The 17,506-nt window shown below is 42.3% G+C and overlaps 1 protein-coding gene across 1 annotated transcript in view; it reads left to right on the forward strand.

The window, feature by feature from the left end:
* The window catches only part of KCNMB2 (potassium calcium-activated channel subfamily M regulatory beta subunit 2), a 632,563-nt gene that overhangs the window by 308,372 nt on the left and 306,685 nt on the right, over positions 1 to 17,506 (forward strand). Inside the window, exon 2 of the mRNA XM_068281052.1 lies at positions 13,792 to 13,967. The gene's annotated coding sequence lies outside the window, so the exon portion shown is untranslated. The remainder of the gene's footprint in view (positions 1 to 13,791; positions 13,968 to 17,506) is intronic.

The following is a 17,506-nucleotide window of genomic DNA, read 5'->3' on the forward strand; positions in this document are numbered from 1 at the left end:
GGTCTGATCGCCGCCGCCCGCCGCCGATGCGCCGCTACCCGATACAGGGCCCCCCCCCGCATACCCCTTGCGCAGCCTGGCCAATCGGCGCCAGGCTGTGCTATGGGGTGGATCGGGATTCCCCGTGACGTCACGACGTCAGCGGCATAGATGACGTCACTCTGATCATTGCCATGGCGACGGGGGAAGCCCTCAAGGAAGTCCCGTTCAGAACGGGATTTCCTTATGGGCAAGCGGCGCCGGCGGCGATCGGACGCAATCAGGGGACGCCACAGGGAGGGGGGAAGCATGTAGCTAGCGCTTGGCTAGCTACATGCTAAAAAAAAGTGAAAAAAACCCTCCCGCGGCCGCGCAGCCGCGGGAGTCATACCGCCAGGGGGGTTAAATGGAACTTGAAGTGAGAAGTATATGGAGGCTGCCAGGGCCGTTTCTTGGGCAGGCGGCCAGGGCGACTGCCCTGGATGCAGACCTGCAAGTAGAATAAGGGGAGGCGCAGGCAGAAGGACATAACCGCTAGGGAGCTGGCGATGCATGGTACAGACAAATGGAAGAAGAAAGAAGATTGCCAGGGCGATCACCTTCCTTGACTCCTCCTGGGCTACCTGCATCCGACATCAAGTCATCATCACGTCACCACCGTGTGATGACATCTGATGTCCTGTAGCAGCACTGTAGGCTGCCAGTGCGCGGCGCCCATGGAGGAGCCGGCTTTCCAGGCTGTCTTCGCCTGTGTGTTTTCCTGGTCCCTGCTTCCTCCTGGATGAGCAGCTGGTCACTAGTAAGTAGGCAGATCTACTTGTGACCTGTGGCTGTGTGACTGTCCCTAAATAGTCAGGGTTTGTGAGTCCATGGGGGTGGGAGGGGGGGGGCACATTTTTTACACCCTCGCCCTGGGTGCAATTTAGCCTAGAAACTGCCCTGGAGACTGCAAAATGTATTTCCCTTTAAACAATAGCAGTTGTCTGGCAGTCCTAGTAACATCTGGCTTCAGCAGTGTCTGTAACTTGTTCAGGGTCTATGGTTAAAAGCATTAGAGACAGAGGATCATCAGGACAGCCAGGCAATTTCCATTGCTTAAAAGGAAATAAAAGTCAGCATCCGTATCCCCCTCACCTCGGGTTCACTTTAGAGGACAAATGAAGTAAGAGTAATATGGAGGCTGTCATATTTATTTCCCATTAAGCAATACCAGTTTCCTGGCTATCCTGTTGATACTCTGCGTCTAATACTTTTAACCATAGACCCTGAACAAGTATGCAGCAGATCAGGTGTTTCTAACATTATTGTCAGATCTGACAAGATTAGCTGCATGCTTGTTTCTGGTGTTATTCAGACACTGCTGCAGCCAAATAGATCAGCAGGCTGCCGGGCAAATGGTATTGTTTAAAAGAAAATAAATATGGCAGCCTCCATATTCTTATCTTCTTACTCTTAAGTTGTCTTTTAAATGTACTAATTTAGCCTGGAAGCACTAAACTCAAATCAAGTTTCAGGTCCCTTGCCGCCCCACCTGGGCCACTGGGAAGGCACAGAACATTCCCAGACAAGTCAGCATGATAGGGCCATGTGTTTGGCTGGGCTGCGCATGAGCAATGAAGCACAACTCTGCCAGTGTGACGGGCCTTCCAGCAGGAGACTGGAGCAGCCCAGTGAGACAGTGAGGGACCAAATAGCCTCAAGGGGGCTGGAGAAAGCCCCAGGTAAGTATAAATACTGACACTTGATTTATCTCAGTGACACTTTAACACAGGCGTTCTCAACCAGGGTTTCCTGGAACCCCAGGGTTCCTTGAGAGGACTCTGCAGGGGTTCCTTGGCATTTTACCCCATCGTGAGGGAAATATAATAGAGCACACTATAATAGGTGGTACTGTACCAAGAAGCACTAAATTAGGGGTTCAGGAGACAGTATAATGAGTGGCAGTGTAATAGGAGATAGTGAAATTAGCAGCCTAACCTACTTTTAAAGACCATGCCTCCTGAAAAATAAATGTAGGGGTTCCTCGAGACCAAAACATTGTTTGCAGGGGTTCCTTGAGATCCAAAAGTTATTTACAGGGTTCCTCCAAGGTAAAAAGGTTGAGAAAGGCTGCTTTAAAGAGACTCTGTAACAAAAATTGCATCCTGTTTTTTATCATCCTACAAGTTCCAAAAGCTATTCTAATGTGTTCTGGCTTACTGCAGCACTTTGTACTATCACAGTCTCTGTAATAAATCAATGTATCTTTCCCTTGTCAGACTTGTCAGCCTGTGTCTGGAAGGCTGCCAAGTTCTTCAGTGTTGTGGTTCTGCTATGCACTCCCCCCTCAGGGGGGAAAGAAACACACAAATGATCTCTTGAGATTCAAAAGGAATGCTGTATACAGCCTGCTTGTGTATGGATGTATTTTCTATGTATGGACATACTGTACATCAACCTACTTCCTGTTTTGGTGGCCATTTTGTTTGTTTATAAACAAACTTTTTAAAACTGTTTTTAACCACTTTTAATGCGTCGGGGAGCGGCGAAATTGTGACAGAGGGTAATAGGAGATGTCCCTTAACGCACTGGTATGTTTACTTTTGTGCGATTTTAACAATACAGATTCTCTTTAACATGAGAAGAGGATGGGGCAGTCATCTTTACCCACTTTAAAAAATGACAGTTGCTTGGCTCTCTAGATCCTAGGTTCTCAACATGTGGTACGCGTACCCCAGGGGGTACTTCTGATGGGTCCAGGGGGTACTTGGGCTTGATATACTTAACCAAGAATAACAAATTTAGAGATTTAGAAAATTAGAATTCTTATTTAAACAACACCAAATTAGTATGTTAGCAAATCAAAAGCAATAATAAATGCTTGCACATTGTTTAGAACCAACTATCATGTACTACGATTAAATATATATTTGTTAAGGGGTACTTGTGATCATGTTTACTATGCTAGGGGGTACTCGATGAGTACAGGGTTTTACAAGGGGTACACACTTATAAAATGTTGAGAAACACTGCTCTAGATGATCTCTTTTTGAAATGTCTGTAACTGATTTACCTACAATCACCAAGGATAGAGAACACTGTGGAATGTAAACATGGCCGGATTTCAGGCAAGGCCTCTTAGGCCATGGTCTAGGGCACCAGGAAAGCTAGGGGCGGGCTGTATGCAACGGGATGGTTATAGCAGTTAGCCTGCTGAACATTCATTCTCCTACACTGAGTTTGCACATAGCGGTGGGTGACTACTAAGTAACAGCCGGATCTTGCACTTGGGGGAGGAAGGGCCAGAGAACAGACACATCGATCTCTGAGCTGCCTGTCACTCACCATCAAATGTGCTGCCCACCAAGAATCATACAATATAATTCCTGCCATCATGTCACTAACTGTCCTCAGAGGCGCTTATAATGTTATCCTTGCCATCACTTCACTAACTGTCAACAGAGGAGCCTACCATCTAATCTCTGCCATATTGGGGGGGTTAGGATGCTGCTGGTCGGAGGCAGCTGGTGAAAGTGGGCCTTGGGCGGTAAAAAGTACAAATCCGGCCCTGAATGTAAATGATCCTGCAAACCTTGCAAAGATGTCTTAAAGGATACCCAAAGTGGCATGTGACATGATGAGTTAGACGTGTATGTACGGTGCCTAGCACACAAATAACTATGCTGTGTTCCTTTTTTTCTTTCTCTGCCTGAAAGAGTGTGTAAGTGGCTGACTCAGTCCTGACTCAGACAGGAAGTGACTACAGTGTGGCCCTCACTGATAAAACAAAATCAAACTATAAAACACTTTCCTAGCAGAAAATGGCTTCTGAGAGCAAAAAAGAGATGAAAAGGGAAATTTCTTATCAGTGAGGGTCACACTGTAGTCACTTCCTGTCTGAGTCAGGACTGAGTCAGCCACTTACATACCTGATATTTAACTCTTTCAGGCAGAGAAAGAAAAAAAGGAACACAGCATAGTTATTTGTGTGCTAGGCACTGTACATACACATGCCTATCTCATCACGTCACATGTCACATTCGGGTATCCTTTAAAGGGAGCCTGAAGTGAGAGGTATGTGGAGGCTGCCATATTTATTTTCCTTTTAAATGATAACAGTTTCCTAACAGTCCTGCTGATCATTCTGGCATCAGTAGTGTCTGAATCACACACCTGACACATGCATGCAGCCATCTTGTCAGTTTTTTGTCAGAAACATCTGATCTGATTAAATGGCCAGAGAAAGTGACAAATTAAGAAATGTGGAAAAACATGAACCAACTACCAATAGAAATTCAGTTAAGGAAAAGTAAGTGGGGTTGTATAGGCCACAAATTCAGGGAGCAGAGCCGCCGCTAGCTACAAGCAAAAAGAGGGGCATCAGACGGGCTGGGCTGCCCGGTGCTCCGAGCCCCACCTTCTGCGTTACTCACCTACCTGTCTGCAATTCAACAGTGAATCTCACTGCTCTCCTCGTACAGCAATGGGAGTAACCATGGTGACTGGATACTAAGTGGCAGCTAAGTACCCTCTTGTCACCATGGTTACTCCCAACGCAGGCACCTCCATGATGACGAACGTTCTTCTTTCTCCTTTGCTGCTTCCCCCCTAATACCAGCTTTAACTGATTGTGTCATTACGTGACATCAGCACTAGGAGAAAGCAGCAAGGAAGAGAGGAGATTGCTCACCATGGAGGCATACGTGGCAGGAGCAGGTGACTGAACACCTATATTGGGAGAACCTATACCAGGCTATTTATACTGGGGGTACCTATACCTGGCTACCTATACTGTAGGCTACCTATACTGAAGCAATACATTAGCAAGAGCTTTCAAATCACAAGCGCTTAGAAGAGTGCTCCCAGTGGGTTCTAGGCCTCAAGAGTATTCCCATTCTAGCGTCTTTACACTAACGGTGGATGCTAAAGCATCCTAAACAATTAATGAACAAAATCCACAATGGTGAACATATCTAAATCTTTAACCCACTGAGTAAAGCTGCCAATACTGTACAGATGTTTAATTATAAGACCCTACACCACACCGCTGCCTTGCATGGCTACAGTTCATGTTTGAATTACACACACCTGTTACTCTTCTTGTCATTACTGCAGCCTTATGTTCAGGGACTGTGCCAGATAACCGCACAGTAGTGCTCTAGGGCTCTGCTTGCTGGATCTGTGTGTGTTACAGTTATCAAGCAGTTTTCCCTAGACCACAGAGACTCATTCTCTATTCTCCTGGCCCATGCATAGGAACAAGCCTTCAAGTCCTTAGCATCTGCGACGTTTGTCTTTCAGTTACCCTCAGTCTACACCCCGGGTCATAAAGCCCCTCTGGCCATGGTCACACGAACATCTGTTATTTACAAATCCTGGAATTATTCATGCGAGAGGGGATTTTATTTTATTTTTTATTCCCAATGACTTAACTGAGAAATTATTCAAGTAGTGAGTTCTCATCTGTGCCTGCAAGAATCAAGCACAAATCACACTATTTTCAGCCTCTATCAGATGGAATAAAATTATGCAAAATAATGTATTTAGTATCTATTTTCTATGCAGTCACAGGCTCTGTATTTAACTAGATATGACTTCTAATGGACTTTAACTTGCTATTGGAGAAAATACATTATACAGTATTTTCCACCTGGCACTCATAAGAAGATTGCTTACTTGGTGCAATTATAATCCAGCTTTCATTATTTCACAAATAAATATAGTTCTTTTCAATCACCGGCCTTGGCAATGGAAAAGTTGTAGTTTTTCCTTGAGAGTATTAAGTAACTGAAGTGTATACTTGCCAGTAATTATGTCTCTTAGCAGACATATTATTTTCCGGTTTAGTTTACCTTGCAACATTGCTTCCCTAGAATTTTCCCTGCTGTGTTATGTACTGACAAGATTCAGTCTTGTAGAATGCATAATCAGTGAACCCGACCTGCCACAGCTATTTTAGCTATCAGGAAACCTTTGTTTGATCTTGTCCTCTCATCTTGTACTGAAAACCTGGCTCAATCAGCTTTTTTTGTGGCTGAATAAAGCGACACGGATAATAATATATCTTGTGTAATGTAGCTTTGGGGGAGCCAGATCTGTTTCCTACAAACAAAAGATGTTGGATTAACAGATCATTGCTGCTTTATAGGTTTTCTTGTCCTCAGAATAGGTTGAAAAGTCTCCATGATGGGCAAGTATTTGCAATCCTTTTAGCTCAACATTACTGAGTTTAATGCTAACAAGCAAGAATTTGCCTGCCCTCCCCATAGTCATCAATTATGTTTACATGTAATGTAATTTTTTTTTATTTAATTTAATTTAATTTTATAACTTTCCTACAATATTGGAAATAATTCAACTTCAACAAACTTCCCTGGTGCCCCTAAATCATATTTTAACACCTATTTTCAAGATCTTATTTCCAAATAAAAAAAAAATGTAACCTAATGCCTAATGCCGACCGGCAGCTTCCTTGTTCCTCCAGGACGCCATATGGTGTCATCTCACCTGGAGCGAAATTTGACTGGAGCTCGCGCTAGTATGAATGCCAAAATGTAGGGTTTTTTTTTTAAATAAAAAAAAAAATACTAATAGCAGCAGCAAACAAATCCCACCCAAAGAAAGCTCTATTAGTGGGAAGAAAAGGAGGTAAAATTCACTTGGGTGTGAAGTTGTATGACCGAGCAATAAACCGTTAAAGTTGTGAAGTGCAGAATTGCTGAAATGGCCTGGTCACTGGTCCTCAAGTGGTTAAAGGACAACTGAAGCAATAGGTATATGGAGGCTGCCATATTTATTTCCTTTTAAACAATACCAGTTGCCTGATAGCCCTGCTGATCTAATCAGCTGCAGTAGTGTCTGAATAACGCCAGAAACAAGCATGCTGCTAATAGGGATGCTCATTTGGAGTTTGCAGAATTGAAATAACCACATTTCCAATTGGAGATTGGATTTCTGCGGATATACCACTTTACCACAACTCTAATTTTAGCCCGATCAGGGAATTTCGGAAGCATTGGACCAATCAGAGAATGTAGAGTTAACTCAGAAGTATCTGGCCAATCAGAGAATGAAACAAATGACCAAAAAAGACACCTTGGAAATCAGAAAACAGAAATCGGAAATCCACAGAATTGGTCATCAGCATGGGCAGAAATCGTTATTTCTACAGTATCAGAAATCAACATTTCTGACCATTCCTAGCGGCTAATCTTGTGAGTGACAATATTGTCAGAAACACCTGATCTGCTGCATGCTTGTTCAGGGTGTATGGCTACATGTATTAAGAGGCAGAGGATCAGCAGGACAGCCAGGCAACTGGTATTGCTTAAAAGGAAAGAAATATGGCAGCCTCCATATCCCTCTCACTTCAGTTGTCCTTTAACAACCATGAACCAAGGTTTGCATTCATTTTGTGTCTAATTATGTGCTTAAATTAATATATCGGTGTAATCTGCAAGTAAATTAATATTTTTTTAAGTACTGAGTAATTCACCTAAACTCTTCAGTCATCTCCCATGCGTGGTTTAGGGACCAGGTTAAGACCTGAACACAGCAGGCACTTATGTGTGGTTCACATTACAAGTGCTTTTGAGTGCTTTCCGAATCACAGTTGATTGGAAAAGCACTTTACTAACGTAATTCTATAGGGGAACATTGTTTTTTTTTTAATTCTCAAATGCAGTACCTGCAGCATTTTTTTGATAAAAGTATTGAAATTCTGCAAAAATCACAAGCATCTGCAAAATTGCATAAAAAAAATGCTACAAAATTGCTCAGCATTTGTAATGGCATTTTGTCAATTTGCAGTGTTAACAATGGAGTTGTTGTTGGAATCTAGGTTTCCTTATTTGAAAATAATATACAGCTGTGTAGCACCAATATGAGTGGAAAGAGCCTCGTTTCGTTACACATTGTGCTTCATGTGACGCTGAACTTTGCTCCTTCCAATTGGGAAGGAAGTAGCATTGGAGTCACGTCATACACAACCTATTGACTCTCTCTGTTTGTAATGGTGCTGAACGGTGTTGAACAGAATTATCCAGGTTTCCCATGTCCCCACTGCTCTGTGTTTATTATGTGTTTATTATGCATCCTGCAGTCTTACCTGCATTGCAAGCACTCCAATCTATTCAGAAATGTTTCTGCTGTAATAAATCTTATTTCAGTCAGCCTGGCTCTATTTGGTACATTGCAGATGAGAAGGAAGCTTGTCATCCCTCCAATACTCCTGCTCCTCACTGAATGGCTGAGGGCAGTTCAGTGTGAAGCTGCTGAAACCTGATACATGATTGTGCTCACATGTTTACAGAGCAAGCAGCTATGACAGAGCAAATGCGAGGAGAGGAAAAAAAGTTTCAGTAGCATGCTGAAGATTCTCGCACAGCCGCATCCACCCGCTGTCTCCTCCAATACACGTATGCATCGGGATATGCGGAAGTGACGCAAATGGGAGCGGAAGTGATGCATAGCTGCATCAACTCCCATTCGCAAGTGGAAACGGGCCCTCAGGGTGCTTCCCCTTGATTACTCTCACAGCCTGGGAGACAATCTTGCAAGGGTTATAACACAAAATGTGGCCATGGTGATCTTCACACCCATAAGTGTAGCCACACATACACCAAATCTACAGGATGGACCTCTGTATCTTAGGGAAAGTTAGTAGGTTCTCCCTCCCCCTCTGGGCCCTGCAGTCGCAGGGTTTGCTCCTCTACAGTTAATTCCTTGGGTTGTGGTATCTGCTGAGACTTTGTCAATCAACCCATTGTATGTTACTGTATATTGTAATAACACATACAACTTAAACAAATCATGACATTGTTCAGTAAATGCTACTATAGCAATAGTACTACAAGTCTTATAATCTATGTATATAAAATAGGATGTGTGTGTATGTAAGTGTATATACATGTGCCGCCTTCACTCGAAAACGCATTGACCGATTTCAGCAAAACTTGGTATACAGATCCCTTACAATGGGAAGATATTTCTGCAGGGTCTTGTGTCCCCCTTGCACACCTGAGTGGAACCACAAACAGCCAATCATATTTCACCCATTTATGTCAATGGGAAAAAATATAAAAGGCTGCCATTCTCACAGCAATAAAGCCAAAGTCCCCAAACTTGGCACAGTTGGTCACTTGCTGACCGAGGCAAAAAAAATGGGGAAAAGTGGGTGGAGCATAAAACAGTCAATAACATTTCAGCAATTTGTTTTCAATGGCAAAATGTAAACTGCAGCCATTCTTAGACTATTAATTGCAGGGTTTTCAAACTTTCAAAATTAATTCCAGTCATCCCAGGTGACTGGGATTAATGTTCAGGAAAGTGGGTGGAGCCTACAATAGCCAATCAAAATTCACCTATTGGTTTTCAGGAGTAATATTTAAACTTCTGCCATTCTTACACTGTTAATTACAGAAGCCTCAAAACTGGTACAGTCAATCATTGAGTGACTGGAGTTCAAATTCACGAAAGGGATGGAGCTACAAACAGCCAATCAGATTTCTTTGCTGGATAAACTGCTTCTATTCACACATTTGTCATGCCAGGAACCCAAACTTGGTCATTGAGTGACTGTGTGTCAATGCTACAAAAAGTGGGCGGAGCACAAAAAATATTTCATTGTGAAAATGTAAATGTCAGCTATTCTTACACTTTTAATGGCAAGGTTCTTAAACTTTGAACAGGTGGTCATTTGGTAACTGGGATTAATATTCAGGAAGATGGGTGGAGCCTACAATAAGCTATCAGAATTCACCTATTGTTTTTCAAGGGGGGTATTTAAATTGTTGCCATTTTTACATTGTTAATAGTAGAGGCCTCACACCTGCTACAGTCGGTCATTGGGTGACTGGTGTTCAAATTCAGAAATGAGGCGGAGCCACAAACAGCCAATCACATTTGTCTAATTTCTGTGGGAAAATTTAAATTATTGATGCAGAGGAACCCAAAAGCTCACAAACTAGGTCACTAAGTGTCTGTGTGTTAAGGTTAGAAAAGTGGGTGGAGCCAACAACAGCCAAATACATACCTGGGCAACGCCTGGTCTTCCACTAGTTTTACTCATATAAAGAGTAGGAAAAGATAGAAAGTACTAAGAGTGAGGTTTATAAAACATACTTCAATAGTGGATGGTAAACTACTTCCTTCACGCTGATAACTGTTCACTTTGTTTCGGTATAAAATACAATGGCCACTGCACCACAGCTAGAAAATTAAAACAGGAGATTGTGTTTCAGTTGAAAACCCTGCAATGCAATGCTTTCAATATATTGTGAAGAAATATTTCTATAAAAGTATTGGCCTGCTATTGGTTGAACATTTAACAACATCACTTCTGGTACTTCTAGCAACATTTAAACAACATAAAAGCCACAGGACACGCCTCTTGATTGAACCTCTACTCATATCAATAAGGCCAAGGCTGATGTCTGGTAGATGTGATGTCCTGGCACTGCTTTGGATCTCACATCTTATCATATGGATGTTGACCTTGCCTGTTTACTATGTGGTTAACAGTCTTTATGGTATATTAAACACACTCTGTCGTGACTCAGACGCGGAATTCCTCTGTAAAACTTGCAGCCACAGTGCAATGACACATGTTTTTTTATACCAGTACAGAAAAATTGTTCTGTAAATCAATTTGAAAGAAGTGTTTTACCGTGATACCATCTGTGACCAGAGCATCTTTTATTTTGTATTTTTTCTCTTTTATGAATCCTCCACTTGGCCCCATAATTTGTGCCAAGCTACTTTCTATGCATTTTTCCTATATTATGCATGCAGCACTGCACTGCATATATTTTTATGAAGAAATGTCTGTAACCAAAAAAGAGAACTGGAAAATACCTATATTTGGTAGCAAACTCAAAGCCAACAATGGGAATGAAGATGATCCACCAATGAAAATACTTTACTTACCTCCTTGGCTCCTGCACTAATCTGTGGCTTTGAATGGTTCGACCATATGAGGATAGTGAGAAAAGTAGAAAAAAGTAGTGAAGGCCTTACATCACCGGTATCAAACTCCAGTCCTCTGGGGCCATATCCATGCCATTGTTTAGGATGGACTGAGAAATGGATAAATCTGTTCCACTTGATGAACCACACCTTTCCTGATTCAGTCCCATAAAATAATTTGAGCTGTGCTAAAAAATGTGCGAGGCCCTCGTCTCTTGAGGACTAGAGTTCCTGCCTTAAGTGTACTAGTTAAGGTGTCCTCAGAAGTGGTTTCTGTCCACCTGATTGGGTAAGAGTTTCCCTCTGATATGCGTAAAATAGTCAGTATAGTGCAGCACCCTCTTATTCTTTTGTATCTCTGTGTTTTCTGAAATTGTACATTCACATTCCTTTGCTATAATCCCACAGTCATACAACTGCAATGCAGAATGTCATTTGTGTGCCTTCACTGTTGATTTTGTGAAGTCCTGAAAAAATGTAATTTGCTATTGTGTGTTCTGTATATTGTTTCATTTTTGTGTGCTCCTGTTAAGCTGTTAATAATTAAAAATGAGAAAAAAAAAATAGAATTCATAAGTCTATTTTTCAAAATCATGGGCATGTTTTGTTCCGTAGCAATGTCAATGTCTGGTATAGAAACATTTACTACCTTACAGCTAAGACATTCAGAAAGTCCTACAGCCAGGATAAACCTGCACAAGACCTAAGTTCTTATTTGTCAAGACTGGTTCAAATAAAACTGGAGCAGAAGTGAAGGAGACAATTCAGACTAACATAGGGTGCATACACACATCCGATTTTGATTGGCCAATCTTACCACTCCCATGTAATGGTAAGCAGACTTTCAATATTGTGAACAGATTGTGTAGGTAAGATCTCATATAACATGGAAGTGGCAAAATTGCCCAGTTGTTGGTCAATCAAAATCAGATGTGTTTAAAGCCTGGTACACAGCATTAATTATGATTGGCCAATCACTGACCAATTTTACCATCTCCATGTAGTATGAGGGTTTACCTACACAATCAGCTCATAGTATTCAATATCTTTTGACCACATACTACACGAAAATGGTAAAATTGGTCAGCAATTAGCCATTTTTACCACGTCCATTTAGTACAAAGGTCAACAGATATTGAACACTATAAGCAGGTTGTGTAGGTAAACCCTCATACTACATGGAGATGGTAAACTTTGTAAGTGATTGGCCAATTATAATTGAAAGTGTGTAGTTAGCTTAAATGTTCTAGATTGTCTCCATTTATCTTTATATCCAGCATCACATTTCCTACCTACCTACCTCATCTCCTCAAAGTTTAATTGATTAAAATAGGTTATCCAAGTTACTTGAAAATAGAGTCACGGCAGTTCATCAGGCTACCTTGCTTATTTCACTCAAAACATCAACTCATCCCTCCTAATTAATAAAACTGTATTTCCACCTTAAAGAGAAACTGTAACCAAGAATTGAACTTCATCCCAATCAGTAGCTGTTGCCCCCTTTCCCATGAGAATGTTTTTCCTTTTCACAAACGGATCATCAGGGGGCTCTGTATGGCTGATATTGTGGTGAAACCCCTCCCACAGTGTGATGTCAGGACCATGGTATTCACATCACACTGTGGTGGCCTTGTTGCATCGTGGGAAATAACAGCTATCAAAAAAGTAAGCAGCAACTCCTTCCAGTGACATCACCTGCCAGCAGTAAAAATGTCACCATGTGATAAATGTCTGAATGTAAATTAGGGAGAGGAAAGATTTTACAATGGGCAAACACTGACTAAGTCATTTATACATAATTATTGTAAAAATGAAGCACTTTTTAATACATTATTTTCAATGGTGTTCCTCTTTAAAGTCTGAAATAGGTAAAATGCAAATAGTGACAGGCTGACCCACACACATACCATACATATGCAGCCATAGTAATGCATGCACAGCATGTGATGACTACCTGTGTGTGTATATACCCTTTCCATTAGTATACCTCCATTCTTTATAAATATGACTCACTAGGCTGTATTGTACAACAAGCAGGAAGACTTCTCTTAATACACTCTGCCTACATTGGTTTGTTTCTCAACAGATTCTCTTTTACCTTTAAATTGAGGGAGCTTTGATATAATAGGAATCATCAGAGAGGAACAGCTAGTTACCAAGGAGACTCCCTGATGAATCAGAGAGACGGACTGGTACCAGAGCTACACATTCTCTATCTCTCTAATTCCGGGGAGCTCACATTTTATCCAGCGGCTGGTTAGACCGTGTTCGAGGCATCCACAGAGATGGCTTATTGCTGACAAACAGGGCTGTAACCTTATTTGTGTGGGGAAGGCTTGTTCATGTGAATTGATTGTGGGAAAGGATCAGGGACAGAAAACCCTCGTTTCAGTGTGTGAAAAGAAGAGAGACAGATTGTAGCGATGAGATTTCTCTGGATCGAACTTGACTGCACAAGAAAGAAATCCGTTCCAAGGACATGGTAGTTTAGCTGGAGCAGACTAAGATGGGAAATGAGATTATTGATGTTTAATATGGATATCACTAACAATATGCAGAGACTGGAGAGGGTGTGAAATGCCTGATTTTTGCTTTCTGCTGCAGTGTATGGGATTTGTGTTTAAGTCATGGATGTCTGAAAATTCTGATTTCCTTATGGATGACCAGACTTTTGGTTAGCCAAAAACTTCTGCATGCTGCTGGCACTATTTCCTTGTTCAACTAAAAAGAAAGGATCTCTATTTACATGTCATATGCTTTGAGAAGAGTCTATCTGGAACTTAATACCTTTAGCAGATTTGTTTGATAGTAAAAGCACTGAGGACTTTTGATGTGAATTGTCTGATGACACTCACATTTTTCTGACAGGATACAAAAGTTACTTACCCAACACAAAACTACTGTAAGGCTTGTGCGGATGAGGGGAATTATTCTTTCCATGGAGCAGATTTATACGCCAGTCTACAAAGGAGATACAAAGATCAGTGACAACAGAAGCAAAGAAGCTTTCAAACATGCCGAAGTCAGGGCATTGTAGAATAAAGGTAGGCTGACTGTTTTCTTACTAACATTCTCAGCTTGGCTCTGATAAGGATTGTATTGGTGTGTATTTGCATGAGTTGCATGATTTCATATCCTTTGGATCTTTTACAAGTACAACCTCAGGACAGACTCATTAATTGTGTTGTCTGATGTTTTGCACATTCATTTTCCCATTCAGCTCTTTCATACTTCTGTCGCACGTATTGATTTGTGCATAATAAACTGAATATATAATTGGAAATGGGATGAGAAAGTGACCTTTATAACAATCCTTGTCATTGGGTACTAGATGAATTTAGGCCTGTGCGTTGGGCTACACATTGACGCATTAAAAATATTGTGTGTGTGTTTGTGTGAGTGTGTGTCTGAATGCATGTGTACCATCTTTGTGTGTGTGTGTGTGTGTGTGTGTGTGTGTGTGTGTGTGTGTGTGTGTGTGTGTGTGTGTGTGTGTGTGTGTGTGTATGCATGTGTACCATCTTTGTGTGTGTATGTGTGTGTGTGTGTATGGATGCATGTGTACCATCTTTGTGTGTGTGTATGTGTGTGTGTGTATGGATGCATGTGTACCATCTTTGTGTATGTGTGTGTATAGATGCATGTGTACCATCCTTGTGTGTGCATATGAGTGCATACATGTGTACTCTGTATATGTGCAAGTGCATGCAAGTATACTGTGTGCATGTATGTGTGTATGTATATGTGGGTAGCATGCGTGTGTGTGCGAAAGCATGTATACCATGAGGGCGCATGCGTGTATGTGTATATGGGTGCAGGCATGTGTACTCTGAGGGTGTGTGTGTGTGAGCAAATGTGCAAGTGCATGCCAATATACCATGTGTATAAGCATGTGGATGCATACACATGTAGTGCGTGTGTGCGTGCGTGCGTGCGTGCGTGCGTGCGTGCGTGCGTGTGTGTGTGTGTGTGTGTGTGTGTGAATTGCATGCGTATATACCATTTATGTGCATTTGCATGCATATACTTGTACTGTGTGTGAGCAAATATTTAAGTATATGCAGGTATACTATATATGTGTACATGCATGTGAGTGCATGCACATGTCTGTGTGTGTGTGTTTGTGTGTGTGTTTGCATGTGTGAGGATGTGTGTATTTGTACAGTGTACTTGTGTGAGAGTTTCTATGTATATGCAACATGCATCAAACAATGATGAAGCCTAGTTTTTCTGTTTTCCCAGGCCACTGATCACAGCAGGGTTATAAGAAACTCTGCAAACCAGGGCTGAGACCTCTTCCGCAGTATCCAATATGTCCTATGCACATTTGAAGGTTTACTCTGTGAGTGCTGTCTGTGTTCTCATTCATAAAGTCAGGTCAGAGAGTCGCACAACTTAAAGGAATCTAGTACACACAGACCTGTAGCCTAAAGCCACTAGGTTTATTTTTGTGCAGTGCACTTATCTACATCAGAGAGTCCTAAACTCTAACACACCTATCAGCAAAAGAACGAGAGTTTAGCTAAATGAACAGAAGGTCATGAAAACGGTTCAAAGCTAGATCCATTGTAGAAGTGATAGCAATATGTCTGGATAGCTTGCTTCCAAAGTACTATTTTTTTATAGGAAGTTACATGGCCTCACAACACTGACACATTTCACACATGAGCACTTCATCATACAGCAGATTGTGTCACTCAGGACTACGATGGCTGTGTATCCTGTGTATCCTGTGGTATTCTCTAGGTATTCTCCTGTATCCTGTGGTATTCTCTTGAATGATGACATTCTCGTAGGAACCTTCTGTGCAGTATGCAAGGGTGTAACTAGGAGGAAGCAGTCCCTGCGACTGCAGAGGGGCCAACTACTACTTCTCTTCCACTGAATAAGGGGTCCATCCTTCAGATCAGGTGTTTTTGTGGTTCCACTTGGGTGTGAAGATTATGATGGCCACACTTGTTTTATGATCCTTTTCAGATGAGGCCCCTGGCTGTGAGGGTCACTGGGGGTAGGCAAGGGAAGGGGTGTGAGCATTGAGGGGGCCTTATCAAAGTTTTGCTGGGGAGCCCCATGATTAGTAGTCACGCCCCTGCCTGTATGGCTACTATTTGCCAAGTTAGCTGCATTTGACCTATAAGCCATGTACAATGGGTGTCTGCCTTTTTATTGGCTCACTGGACATGGCCTGATTGAAAATCAGACTTGTGTTTATAATATCTTCATTTAGTGACTATGCTGATAAATGCAGCATACAGAATTCCACGCTGTATGACCTTGTCATGAAAAGTCCTAATGCTTTTGGGAAAGCGTGTTAGTTATGGTGTTACTTATCTTGGTTGAGTTTAGCATTTGGGTAGGGTTGAGGTGAGTGTAAGGTTAAAGGTGATGGTTGTCTTATGTTAGTGGAGGAGTTAAGGTTACGATAACATTAGGCTGAGGCAGGGCCGGAGCTGCCATAGAGGCAAAGGGGGCAATTGTTCCAGGGCCCCTGACCTCTGCAGGGGCCCCGCACCACTGACCCCGCTGAATTCTGCCTGCTTCCCCCCCCCCCCCCCCTGCTCCCTGGGGCCCTTGTGTAACAAACCGCAGCAGTAATTATTCACCTCCCGGTGGGTGGCGGCGGCACAGTCCGGGCACTCTTTCCATGCAGTCGTCTTCCTTCTTTCAGGAAGATAACAACGTAGAAAGTGTCTGGACTGTGACGCCGCCACCCGCTGGGACAGGTGAATAATTACTGCTGCGGCTTGTCACACGGGGGCCCCGGGGAGCAGAGAGGAGAGGTAATTTCCATGCGCGGGGGGTGTGGGGGGGGGCGGTTCGGGCAGGGGGCTCCAATCCAGTTTGCCCCAGGGCCCCGGAGCCTCTTAAACCGGCCCTGGGCTGAGGCTAAGTTCAAATTATGTGCCTTGCATAATGCCTGCACTGCAACCTGGGCATAACGCAATGTCCACTCTGTATGTTAATTTTCATAGCATGAAGAATGCTATAGTAACATGCAAGTTAGTGCACACATTATGCAGAAATGCACTATAAGTAGTATGTTTGGATAATGTGACCTATTATGCAGAGATATGAACAAGCCCCCCAATGATACATTAGTGCATTCACATGTAACAACACAGCAAAAGGCCTTAGTGTGAATGCACCTTTAGTGTACGCTGCATATGCATGACAGATCAGTGTCACTCTAAGGCCTCTTTTCCATGGATGGCTGAACTGCTACTAGCCACAAATGTTGTTCAGTTGCAATTACATACAGCCAGATGGAGGAAATACGTCATTCGGCTTCCAGCTTTTACTGGCGGCCGAATTATGCTGTTTTTATAGTAATTTGGACTCCGTTTTTTGATGGCACTTAAATTATTGTCTGAGCACCACTATAGCCGCAATTCACATTACGGCCAATGGAGGCACATGGTGCACCCAAATTTTAAGAGCCATTTCTGTCTGTCTTTTACAAAAAGTATTCATGTTGACATGTTGTCCCAATTTATCTTGTCTTTAAATCTTAAATATATTTAAATTGATATTGCTTTTCTTACCTAGTTTTTAGTACTTTCTTACTTGCAGGATGTTAAAAGGA

This window comes from Hyperolius riggenbachi, chromosome 4 (assembly GCF_040937935.1).
Source record: "Hyperolius riggenbachi isolate aHypRig1 chromosome 4, aHypRig1.pri, whole genome shotgun sequence".
Classification (NCBI taxonomy): domain Eukaryota; kingdom Metazoa; phylum Chordata; class Amphibia; order Anura; family Hyperoliidae; genus Hyperolius; species Hyperolius riggenbachi.